Here is an 11,775-nt window from a genome sequence, read left to right on the forward strand (position 1 = left end):
GAGTCGAATCTGTTAGTACATATGATCAAAAGCGAAAGAGTAAGAAAGAAAATCCTGCTAAAGAACACATCCGAGATGAATCAATAACATCCACAGTTGAGAGAGAAGAATCTAAAGAGAAGCTTCATGATGAAGAGATTGAAGCATGCATTGAAGAGGGAACGAAGCCTATGCTGGGGGAGAATAAGGATGTTACCCTTTGTCAAGACATGCTTTCAAAGAATCTCACAAAATTAAAAGTAAGTTGTTCTTCATAACTCTAATTGGATCACCACCTTTCAAATTTATTCAGGCATTTACCTTGAAATGATCTTGAGCAGGATGAGCGAGAACAGTTGTTGCCTTAGGTGCCTCTTTGTCGTCTCTAGAAATTGGAGAAAGCAAGGAAGGTTAGTTGGGATCCCAAGAGACTACAGCCTCTCACAAAAGCATTTTTGACAGAGGGGTACTTTGAGCCAAAGGATTCATTTATTTGTTCTGTTGATGCTCCTGGCCATCTGACAATACTAGTAACCAGTGAGATTATAGAGCAGTGGGATGAGTTGTGGCACCTTGCCAATGAAGATTTTGAGCGTGAAATTGCAGATACATGTTGGAGTGATTTGAGTGGTAAGATGCTCTATACTTGGTATGGGAATCACTGCCTCGTAGCTTGGATGGGAGTGTTGCAAACATGTAAGTTTCTCTTGGCTTTGCAATTATCAAATCCGGTTGTCAATCAATATATTGCCTCAAAGATACTTATGTGCAACTCCGGCTTATCAAAATGAAGCTTCAATACATCCTCGAGTTTGAGTAGAGCTTGTGCAGGTGGATGATAAAAATGAGACAGATATATTGAGCACTATGATGCGCATCAATAGGCAAGTTTAACCACCATTGACCATCTCTAAACTTCTTCTAAAATGCATAATTTTGTTGATATGTATTTTGTGGTGGTTTGCAAGTTGAATGATTCTGGATATGTCACCACTTCTTACGCTGACATGTTTTGGATGGTGCATGCAATGGGCTTGCTTCAAAAGACGCCTTGGTTAAGAGGATACATTTCATAGTCTACAATGGATGCGATCAGATAGTGTGGTATAACGTCCCAGTGGCAGTGATGTCACAATTTCTTAACTTGGTAAGTAGACACTATTATGTAATCTTCACTTACTCAACGTGCACATCTCAAAGGTTGGAATGCATTGTAGGACAAATACGCTATAGCCTTGAAACAACTACAAGCTAAGAAGGACACTATGCTACCTTCAGAGTTTCAACAACGCTACAAGAAATGTTTTTTTGAGGCAGATGGTCCGAGCAGGAGGAGGACAAAGCAGACACTCACTATTGTCAATCCCAATCTAGGCGATGAATGGTGGAGGTAAGAAAGTGTATTGTGGATCACTACTCTATGTCTAGTGTTAATTTGATTATCTGTTCAGAACCCTGCGGACTATTGAATGGACTAATCGGCCCAAGTGGATTACTGAGGATAGATTGTACATTCTGGCATGTGCCGATCTTCCTCCTGAGAAGAAAACTTGCATTCTTTGAGCAATGGCCTCTTCCAATCCAATAAATTTCAAAAGTATGGATATTCCACAGACAGGTATTATCGTTCGTTTTTTTTTGCAAAATACAAAATGGCATGTTTCACTCGATGTAATTGACGTTAGTCTCTCTATCCTTTATTGAAGATGACTGTGTCTGGTTCTGTGATTGGATGCGTGTGGAGGTTTGGTAGAACACCATAGAGCACGAAGCTCGTTTTCTATACAACAACATGAGAAATGTCACATCCAATCATGGTCCAGGAGAGATGCTTGATTCCTTCTAGATGAAGCAAAGTTGACTCACAGAAATGAGGTGTTCCAATACGATCTTGGAAAATTTAAATCTTCGGGAAGAGGTAGCCCTAAGCTTAAGAAAGAACTCATAGATGCCGGTCAAAGATATCTTTGCAGGTTGGAATATTGCTCTTGGCACTTCTGTCATTGGGAGAGCTCAAAGTAGAACAAATCAAATTGGTCTAACATCTTTTCATTTTGTAGGTGGTTGACCAGGCATAACTTTAACCTTAGAAGTGGGACTCTATCTGACGTCTTCGATATCTCAAAGAAAAAAACATTTTCAACCCAGTGGAGCTGGCACGTAACTTCAACAAAACAGTTTATTTCTTGTGCCCTTGGTTTCTTGAGTATAACGAGGGAAAATTTCCTACAAGCAAAGAATTACAGCATAACAATGCTGTCAAGGAGAGGGAGGAACGTGCACGGAGGGCTGTCCGAGTGGAAACACCAAAAACACCTACAAAAACCACTACAACAACAAGAACAACCCCTTCATCTGAGAAAGTCTGCCAAGTATCGTATTCTAGAGTATGTTTTGATCTTCGAACCTTACAAACGTTTCATTTTGAAACTGTGACTTTGCTAAGAGTATTTTGTTGCATATCGGGACTCCAAAAGACATAGGAAAGAAACTCTCCTCAAGCAAGCTAAAGAAAAGAAGTGAGTTGCAAATTTATGACATAATCTAGTTAGAAAAGAATCCGAGAATCTTGTCTTTATGAGAACCGTTTTAATGATCTGTAATATAGAGAATGATGCGGTCGGGCCAACTGAAAAAGAGCTCAATGAATTCTCCCAGTCCTTGGAGCATTTGTTAGATCAAGAGGGATATCAACAGATGGTGGAGAACGCTAATCTAGGTTTTAGTAAGACCTATTTTGAGAATCTTAATGCTATCATTTTTTAGGTGTATTTTGTTGACCAACTACTTTGTTTTCTTGGTTGTGTTCTTTAGTGTTTGACGAGCAGAATGTGTCTATCTCCTTCTTAGATACAAGCATGGAAGAAAATGAGATTGTTGGCTCCATGTTGACAAGCATTGAAGGTCATGTGAAAAAGGACGACCATGTCTATGTCCGAGATGGGTTTTGGGTGGCTATCTCCGTCTCCGCTCCAATCATGTTTTTGCCTCCAATTGCCTTGTGCACGGTACCCTTTCATCATCTACACAGGAATGGAATGACATGGACATTTGTGATTTCGGCAAAGTTGCACGTCTGAGTTTTTTGACAACAGATGACAATCGCATATTTGTTGTTGTTTGCATATCTAGCCAACATCAAATGGTACATGATGTTGCAGTAGCCGCAGGCTGGAAGCCAACATACACTATAGTCATAGTTTGCAAGACACCAGGATGTAAGGATGTTAATATGATTGTAAGATAACTTCTTCTTACTGTTTTCAAGAAAAACCAAGCCCCAATTGTTGAAGTGCTGAAACCCGATAAGGACACATGGCTCGATACAATCCAAGAGAGCGAATGGACGATGCAAGAAGATGGAACACCATTGAGAGGTACATCCTTTTTTGTAATTGATTTTTCTATGTAACTCTGTTGCTTTCTAGACTTCTCCTATTCTCACAAGTCCTCTCGTCTCGCAGGAGGAATGGAATGTGGACATTGAGCCTGGGTGAAAGCATGTTAACCTGTCGCGTTTTTTGTGCTAGTTAGTAGTTTCAAGGTAGCACATCTTCGAAAAGTTGGGCGTCCGGTAAATTTTTTACAAATAATATCAAAATTTGTCGAAGGTTGTACATTTAGATTCCTTTTTTCAAGTGATTTCTATTGATATATCATATGCCATAGATCTTGGAGATGTAGCTCAAGTTATTGTACTAGTTAGCATATGTCAAAATTGTGCTAGTTAGCATTGTCCGGGACATGAAAAAGCATGACAAGTTAACATGCTTTCACCCTGCTATCTGTATCAAATGTTGAATATGTATACCAAGAAGGGAGATGTGGTAGTGCAATATGAAGGAGACACAGGTGTTCTTGCATTTCGGTAGCCATATGGGACGATACTTCACGATCATGGAGAGTAGAAAAACATTTTTGGATCTAGACAACTTCACAAATAATCACACTATAGGAACGAGCATCGCTCGCTGCTGCTGCATCGTTCCCTTGCCATTGCCAGCCTGTACCCCCCTCCCCCTCCCGCCCGCCCGCCTGTTGGTGCGTTGTCCTTGTTGCGCGCTGCTCCACCCCCAGCCCAAGTTGCTCTTGCTACACGCTCCTCCTCACGCCCTCTACCCTATCTACCCTATCCCCCCTGCATTGCCGCAAGCCTATTTGCCCCCTGCTGCGTGCAGCCCTGCCCGCCTTATCGGTTGCCAACCCGCTGCCCTATCACGCTACCACCCCCTGCCCACTGCCCTCACCCGTTGCCTCTCCCCCCCCCCGCCGCTCTCTTCACTCTCCGCCTCTTTCCCGAAGGTTCCCTGCAACAACTAGCTCTGGCAGTGCTATTTTTTGGATAGTGCTCGACACGTTTTGTTGCAGAGTAATTCCTCCTTCCACTTCTCCGACACAGCATTAGACACAGATGGAGGCTCTAGAGTCCGCCACAGAGGGACTCGTCCGAAGCCCAACGTTGAGCCCACTATTCGACTTGCTCTTTCACCAACAGAGAAAGCGAGCCTAGCAGCAGAGATAGAGTGCTTGCGGGCGACTTCTGTCATCTACAAGATTCTCGGCACCAGAGCCAGCAGAGGAGAGCTACATACCTTCTCCAAGCTCGCCTTCTCGCAAAGGTGGACAAGATCTTGGACGTACAGATACTCGAACAAGGTTACTATGAGATCAAATTTGAGACCTTCAAGATGGCGTTCAAGGTCATCGCCATGAGTCCATTGACCATTCGAGAAGCTCGAGCCCACTTTCAACAGTGGAGACATGGTTTTGACCCTGCTTCGGATGTTCTGGTAGAGGAGGCAGACATCCCCATCTCCTTCTGCTTTCCGGGTTTGCGGAGGGAGTACTTACCACTTTTGTCTAGGATAGGCTCAACCATTGGGACTGTTCTGGAGACACCTCGTATAGCAGCCTCAGTAGCTGCCAAGGCGACTGGCATTCCCTCAGTTCGCACTCTAGTTAATGAAACTCACATGCTCCCGAAGGTCATTCTTCTGCCTCGGATGAGTGGGGGTTGGTTTAGATAGAGTGTTGAGTATTCAGGCGTCCCGAACCAGTGCTTCATTTGTCGACAGATGGGCCATCTTGCGAAGGCCTCTCCACGGAGGAGGCCTTGACCTACACCACAGACTCAGCCCCAGCCTGCAAGGGCTGGCTAGCAGCCACAGACAGAGACACAACGCACACATGCAGAGCCTCCCTCTGAGCCTGGGGCTCCACCGGAGGAGGGTTGGCAGAGCAGGCACGTGGTCGATGACGACAGGGGCCACAACAATAGCCTGGCACTGAGAGTGGTCCTCAGGTGCCTATCTAGCAGCTTGGGTTCCCACGGGGAACCGGTTCAGTCCTCTTGAGTAGGATGAGGTCCCTGCTCTAGCCCCCACCCTAGCTTCATCCTCGACAGTCCCTCCCCTCCCAGAGTTCTCCCCCTCCTCATCATCCTCCCCTCCGCCTCCTGCTCCGGCCGCCTCTTCCCCCCGCCCCTCTACCTCTGCCGCTCCCCCCCAGCCCTCTTCTCCACCTCTTCCCCCTGCTCCTACTCCCCCCCCTCCCGCTCCAGTTCCACAGTCGACCCAGGGGGCAGGGCCATCTGCGACTGCTAGGAGATCTTTTGGCAGCGCCTTTGCCGCGAGTCGCTTGGCGAGAGAGGGACAGCCTTTCTTGCGACCCCCTCTACAGGTACAGACGTCTCCCCTTGCAGCTATCCCTCGTGGTCTGACGAGCATCGACATCCGGCGTCGATGGGACTTCTTCGACTACGACTTTACTCGTTTTCTCGGCGACCCCTCAATAGACCATGAGGCAGCCTGCTTCAGGGTCCATGTTTTGTTCCTTGCAGCTAGGGGGACAGAGGCCTTGGACTCAGCGGTTGGATTCTCCTTTCCCCTTGCAGGGCAGGGACAAGACTGAGTGGACTCTCGACTCAATGTTGGGATGGTTTCACACATAGGTCCTAGAGTTCTCTCAGCATATGGGAGAACTAGGAGTTACAGACATGCTTCAGACTTTGTGGCCATTGGCCAAGTTTGCGGTGACACCTCCAGATACAGCAGGATGTAGACACATTGTGGTTTACTTCTTTGCCGATACACACTGCTTGACATGCTATATACACATTCATGAGGACTCCTGGACAGAGGAGGTTGCTTTACATACGGCTTGCTCTGCTTGGGCTTGGGCCAGGCACTCGTTGCAGTCATGCCTATCTAGAGGAAGCTCGAAAGCAGATTACTCCCCATCCAAGCCAGCCTTGAAGATAGCCCGTTTAGTTGTTGCGGCAGCATCTGTTCTCTCTCGCTCCCCATGAGGATCGTCTCATGGAGCGTGCAGGGACTTGGTGGGCCCCAGTTTCAGCGTCAGCGGGGCCGACTGCGTCAGGAGCTTCAGCGCTGCCTTGTGGGAGGAGAGATCGATCTCTTTATGCTTCAGGAGCACCATCTGTGTGAGAGTCGCATTAGACGTTGTGTTCAGCTCTTGTGTGGGCGATATGATACTTTTTGGTAGCTGCTTTTGGACCTCGAGGCATCCAGGGTGGGGTATGTATGAGTATTGCGGACTCTTTGCAGGAAGCCATTGTGGGCAGAGGGATTATTGTGCTAGGAAGGGCTTAATGGATTACTATGCAAGTTCAGGGTTGCCTTGTGCGCTTCCTGAACATCTATGCACCCAATGTGGCGAGTGCTCGAGCAGATTTTTGGTCACAGATAGTTGAGTCTTTGCTGTAGGCAGAACACTGTTGCATAGGGGGGGACTTCAACATGTTGGAGGACCCTTCTGACAGGATTGGTGGCAGCTATGCTACTATGCATGGAGTTGAGCTGGCAGCTTGGGAGAGGTTTTGTATGACTTTGAGGGTCTCGGATGTTTGGTAGCACTCTAGCTTTGTGAGACCCCTAGACCGCCTTGCCTTCTCTCATTCAGACCGCAGAGTGGGAGGAGTGAATCTATCGCGGATAGATCGCTTCGACACAAGTGACCATTTCAGCCACTTGGGAGGGATAGTTGGCATTCTAACAGGGACTTCCTTCTCGGACCATGCACCAGTGATCCTCATAGTGGCAGACAGATAGAGGAGAGAGGGTCTTGCTGGTCTCTGTACTCAAAGAGCGAGTAGAGGCTCTCTGGACAGAGAGCTTGGACAAGCAGGATTCTCTTGCTGACAGAGTGGCCCTAGGACTAGCTCAAATTAGTGGTTTATTTCTTTAGGAGTCCTTGGCTCACCGGGCTGCAGCGAGAGAGGAGGAGCAGCATCTTAGACGGGGAATTGCTTCGTTGCAGAGGATGCGGGAGCAGGATCCAAACAGTCCTTGGTTGGAGGAGTAGCTACAGCAGGCTCGCCAAGATCTTGCTAGCACAGAGGAGCGACGGCATGAGTCTGCTTTCCATCGATAGGCATCTGAGTGGAGAAAGGTGGGCGATAGAGTGACTGGTGCTTTCTTCAAGGCAATGGGACCTTGGCATTCTCATGCCAAGGTCAGTCAGTTGAGGAGGCACGACGGGTCAGTTGCTTCTGAGCTCGAGGATATGCATGCAGTTGCTACTGACTTTTACCGTAAGTTACTGTCTGCAGAGCCTCAGTCAGACTGTCAGGATGCATGCAGGCAGCAGGTGTGGGAACAGATGCCTTGCCTTTTGACTGAGGAGATGTGTCAGCGGATTGAGCTTCCGCTTCAGCTTGAGGAGCTGCACACGGCTCTTAGCGCCCTCCCTTGGAGGGTGGCTCCTTGGATGAGATTTGACAGTGGCACCCCATCACCATCCTCAACTCAGTCTACAAAATTCTTTCCAAGGCTCTGAGTTTGAGGATCTAGCCACTTCTAGAGAGCCTTATACATGGGACTCAGATAGGTTTTGTCAAGGAACGTAGTATCCTTGACAACATCTTTACTTTTTGAGAGGCTTCTGCCCTAGCGCGGCTCCGTGGTGAGGACCTGGTGATTCTTCTTCTTGATTTTGAGAAGGCATACAACAGAGTTGACTGGGACTTTCTAGAGGGCACTCTACGCAAGATGGGCTTCTCAGATGCTTGGATCAAAGGGGTGTCAGCTTTGTATAGACAGGCTCACAGCCAGGAGGTAGAGGTGTTCGCTTCATGCTCACACGTTCCGTCAGACAGGGTTGTCCTCTTTCCCCCTTTCTCTTTCTGTTCTATGCGGAGGCAATGAGCAGGTTTTTGGTGTCACAACAGGTTGGTCTACGGGGCTTAGCACTCCCTATTCCGGGAGATGAGCTACTGGATGTTGAGCCTTGTACTTAGATGGCCAGGAGGCCAACCTTCAGAGGTGTGAGAAGGCTCTGGAGACCTTCTATTGTGCATCTGGCACACTGATCAACTGGAGAAAGACAGTGGCTTTCTTGGTTGGCAGTGCTACTGTGCTCGATTGGATGCCAGGAGAGGGTTTTAGGTGGATTCCCCCAGGGACTGCAGTTTGGTACTTGGGCTGTCAGATTGGTTTGGACTTGTCTCCCAAGCAGCATATTGCTCCCCTCCTCTTGTCTATCAGGAGAAAGTTGTTACACTAGAGCTCAGCACGAATTTCTTTGACTGGCAGAGTAGTAGTGGCCAACCAGGTGTTGTTGGCGACTATGTGGTACATCACTTCTTGTTGGATCTTCTCGAGTTCTTGTATCAGCCAGGTAGAGAGGCTGATCAAGAACTTCCTTTGGTCAGGATGTGACACTCAGATAGCTCGAGCCAAAGTGGCTTGGCAGGTCATCACTCTTCCTTGTTCACAGGGAGGGCTTGGGATCATTGACCTAGCACAGCAGAGCAGAGCCCTTCTTGGGAAGTTCATAGTCAAAGGACTTCTTCCAGGTGAGGAGCCCTCAAAGGAGTTCTTGCTACAACGGCTTTGTGCTAGGGTGCCTCAGGCTGGAGGCCCTTGGCAACCTTCGACTAGATGGATCTTCACATAGATGCACAAATTTGGTTTGAGCAGGAGATTGGAGGACCGCTTCGCTGTGAGTTTTCTTCGATCTTGGGAGCACTTGCGGTGAGACATCGAGATGCGACAGCCTACTTGCACGGAGGAGCAGCTACGACAGCCCCTTGTTTGGAACCCCATGGTTAGCACTCAGAGAGGCCACTTGGTTGGTAGTCGGCCTCATGTTTCCTGTGGTCCCATGGCAGCGAGGTCCTGCGCGCTCTTTAGGTGGCTGGTTAGAGTTTTCAGGCTTGTCAGAGGAGGTGCAGGGTTTCCAGCTACAAGGCATGAGAGGGGTGCAGAGCATGTGCCATGACATCTCAGAGGCAATTCTAGCTGAGTGGCTCACACCTCTCGAGCTAGTAGCACCCAGGTGCCTTCACACGACTGGAGGTTCTCATCTCAGTCCGGGCCTGCTCAGAGACTGTTCCATCCCTTTTCTGCGAGCTACAGGGTGAGGGATGCTTACAGCAAGTTGCAGTAGAGGCCCCATAGGTGGCAGAGTGAGGGATGCTTACAACAACGAGTTGCATTAGAGGACCCGCAGGTGGCAGAGTGCTGTTTTCAGAGGATCTGAGTGGTGGGCATCTGTGGGAGGACTTGTGTCATCGATCTTGACCGAGAAGCTCTTGAGACTAGATACTGGAGGCTGTGGGCTTGGGAGTGTTGTCCACTGGTATGAGTACAGTGGGATCCTGGTGAGTGGCTTTGGAGGGACCCTTTCTCTTCTGTAGACCACCCAGGTGTCCCATTATTTTAGTACACTGTTCCACTGGGATGTCACATACTAGCAACACACAGAGAGGCCCGCCCCGCTACAACACCTCATTGGCAGGAAGAGGGTCTCATAGTTGAGTTCTTGGTAGTCTTCTAGGAGAGGTTGTGGGACTCTAGACAGCCGAGGTGAGTCACCTTATTTCAATGGCTCGTCGCACACAGAGCTACAACAGTTGGGAGCTGGCTAGTGCATAATGGTCTCTCCGCCGCATGTGCAGCTTGTGACCATCTTGTGGAGAGTCAGTGTCACTGTCTTTGGGACTGTCCTGTGGCACAACAGGTGTGGTTTCGAGTTCTTCGGCTGATGCCTGCTCTTTCCACGGCTCGATAATACACTTGGGGAGCAGTGGCTTGGTCCACCCTCACGGGCCTGGCACTTTAGCTTGAGCTATCTTCCACCAGAGCAGGATGATAGTGATGCAGGAGGGGAGACCTACACTCCAGCCTGCCCACAGAGATTACTCCACAGGAGTGGTGCAGTGAGACAGAGGAGTGTTGGGAGCTCATCAGTGGCCTGACACTCTTGTTCATCTAGCGGGCCCGTTGCTTCCACATCTTTGAGGCTCGCTCTGTGCCACCAGCAGAGACTATTCGCGATCTTTGGATAGAGCTGATCCACACTCTCAGAGGACAGCTCAAGAGACTACAGGGTAGCTCCAACCGCATGCGGGAGCGCAGAGAGGCTTTACTTCGACTATGGCATCCTGGGCCTTTCTACACCATTGTCCGGGGTGTACTCCGATGGCACTACCGACCACCTATGTGGATTTTCCCTCCCCCCATTTCTTGATTTAGCCCCATTGTACATATGCTGGTTTTTCATTGGGAGAGTGTCCCCATCATGGTTGTTGGAGTCTTACCATGTGGCGAGCGAGATTTTGCGAGCGAAGGAAAATCCGAGCAAATGAATAAAGAAACCAAATGGGCTTTGATAAGAAAGATGAATGAAGATCCTACTTTAATAATAGTAGGATCTTGGATCCCTAAGTAATTGTAGCAATATGTTTGTTCAAAATTAGACTATAGATTCTTTTGCACAGTTGATACTTGATGTTGAGCAATGAAAAACCCAAGCTAGTAGCAAAGCTATTACAAACCATGCAATGATCCACAACTACATTCAACACCATAATTTTTATTCTAACTTTAAATTTTACAGAGCAATCTAATGCAAGTCAACAATGCTCATACAGCTACAAAGTTTCTAAAACTGTACTAAGAGAGAATTGCCAAATCTTATACAAAAAAAAGAGAGATTTCTTTAGATTTGTAAGATAACAAGTGGAATATTTAGTGGAATATAGAGAACAACATGCCGTGCCTCTGCACTCTAATGACAAAAAGAAATGCTATGGTTCTATCTCGTGACTATGAAGAGTCACACTCGTCATCAATAAAGACATTGCGTCTCTGACACTTCTTGTGGGTGTCAAAATTGTATCGTATATCAGCAGCCATGGTTTTTGCAATCCCCTCAGCATAAACTGGCAACACACTTCCATACAAAAAGAAAAAGATAAGTCTCACAATACGCATGCAAGCAATACAAAATCTACATCCTAAAAGCACAAGAAATCTCAAATTGTTGTTTGAATCATTATCCATAATTTTCAAATACTAAACAATGATACAAAAAAGTGACAAAATAGCATAAACGTATGATGGAAACATAAAATAGGTGGGGGAAATGAAGTGTAAGGTGGACTCTCACTAGTCATCAAAGGGGTTGACACGCAAAGGCATGTCACCCACATCATCAACATCAAGAGAGGTGGAGGCTCCCTCTCTGCTTCGCTTTTTAGGGTGAAATAATGGCTGCACATAATCTGAAATCAAAGTGTCATCAATGTCGAGTGCTGCACACACCCGCCCTGTGCCTAAGCATGCTGCCAATACAGGCGCTGTACCACATCCCAACTCCAAACAAAGACCTCCAGGCCTACAAAGAAGCTCCAAAAAACATGCAATAAAAGAGTGACTTCGTTGCAAGCCACCACGCCATGGCTCCCCTGATGATGATCTGGCTAGAGAAGACTCTGGAAGATGGTGCATCATGTAAGAATCCAAAGGCTGCATGCCAAGCCGATTGAATAGT

General features: G+C 47.5%; 1 pseudogene; it reads left to right on the forward strand.

The window, feature by feature from the left end:
• Positions 1–1,545: 1,545 nt before the first annotated feature.
• Positions 1,546–3,476, forward strand: LOC147430828 (uncharacterized; annotated as a pseudogene).
• The last annotated feature ends 8,299 nt before the right edge of the window (positions 3,477–11,775 follow it).

The sequence above is a fragment of the Adiantum capillus-veneris genome, chromosome 21 (assembly GCF_014529385.1).
Source record: "Adiantum capillus-veneris isolate H3 chromosome 21, ASM1452938v2, whole genome shotgun sequence".
NCBI classification, from domain to species: domain Eukaryota; kingdom Viridiplantae; phylum Streptophyta; class Polypodiopsida; order Polypodiales; family Pteridaceae; genus Adiantum; species Adiantum capillus-veneris.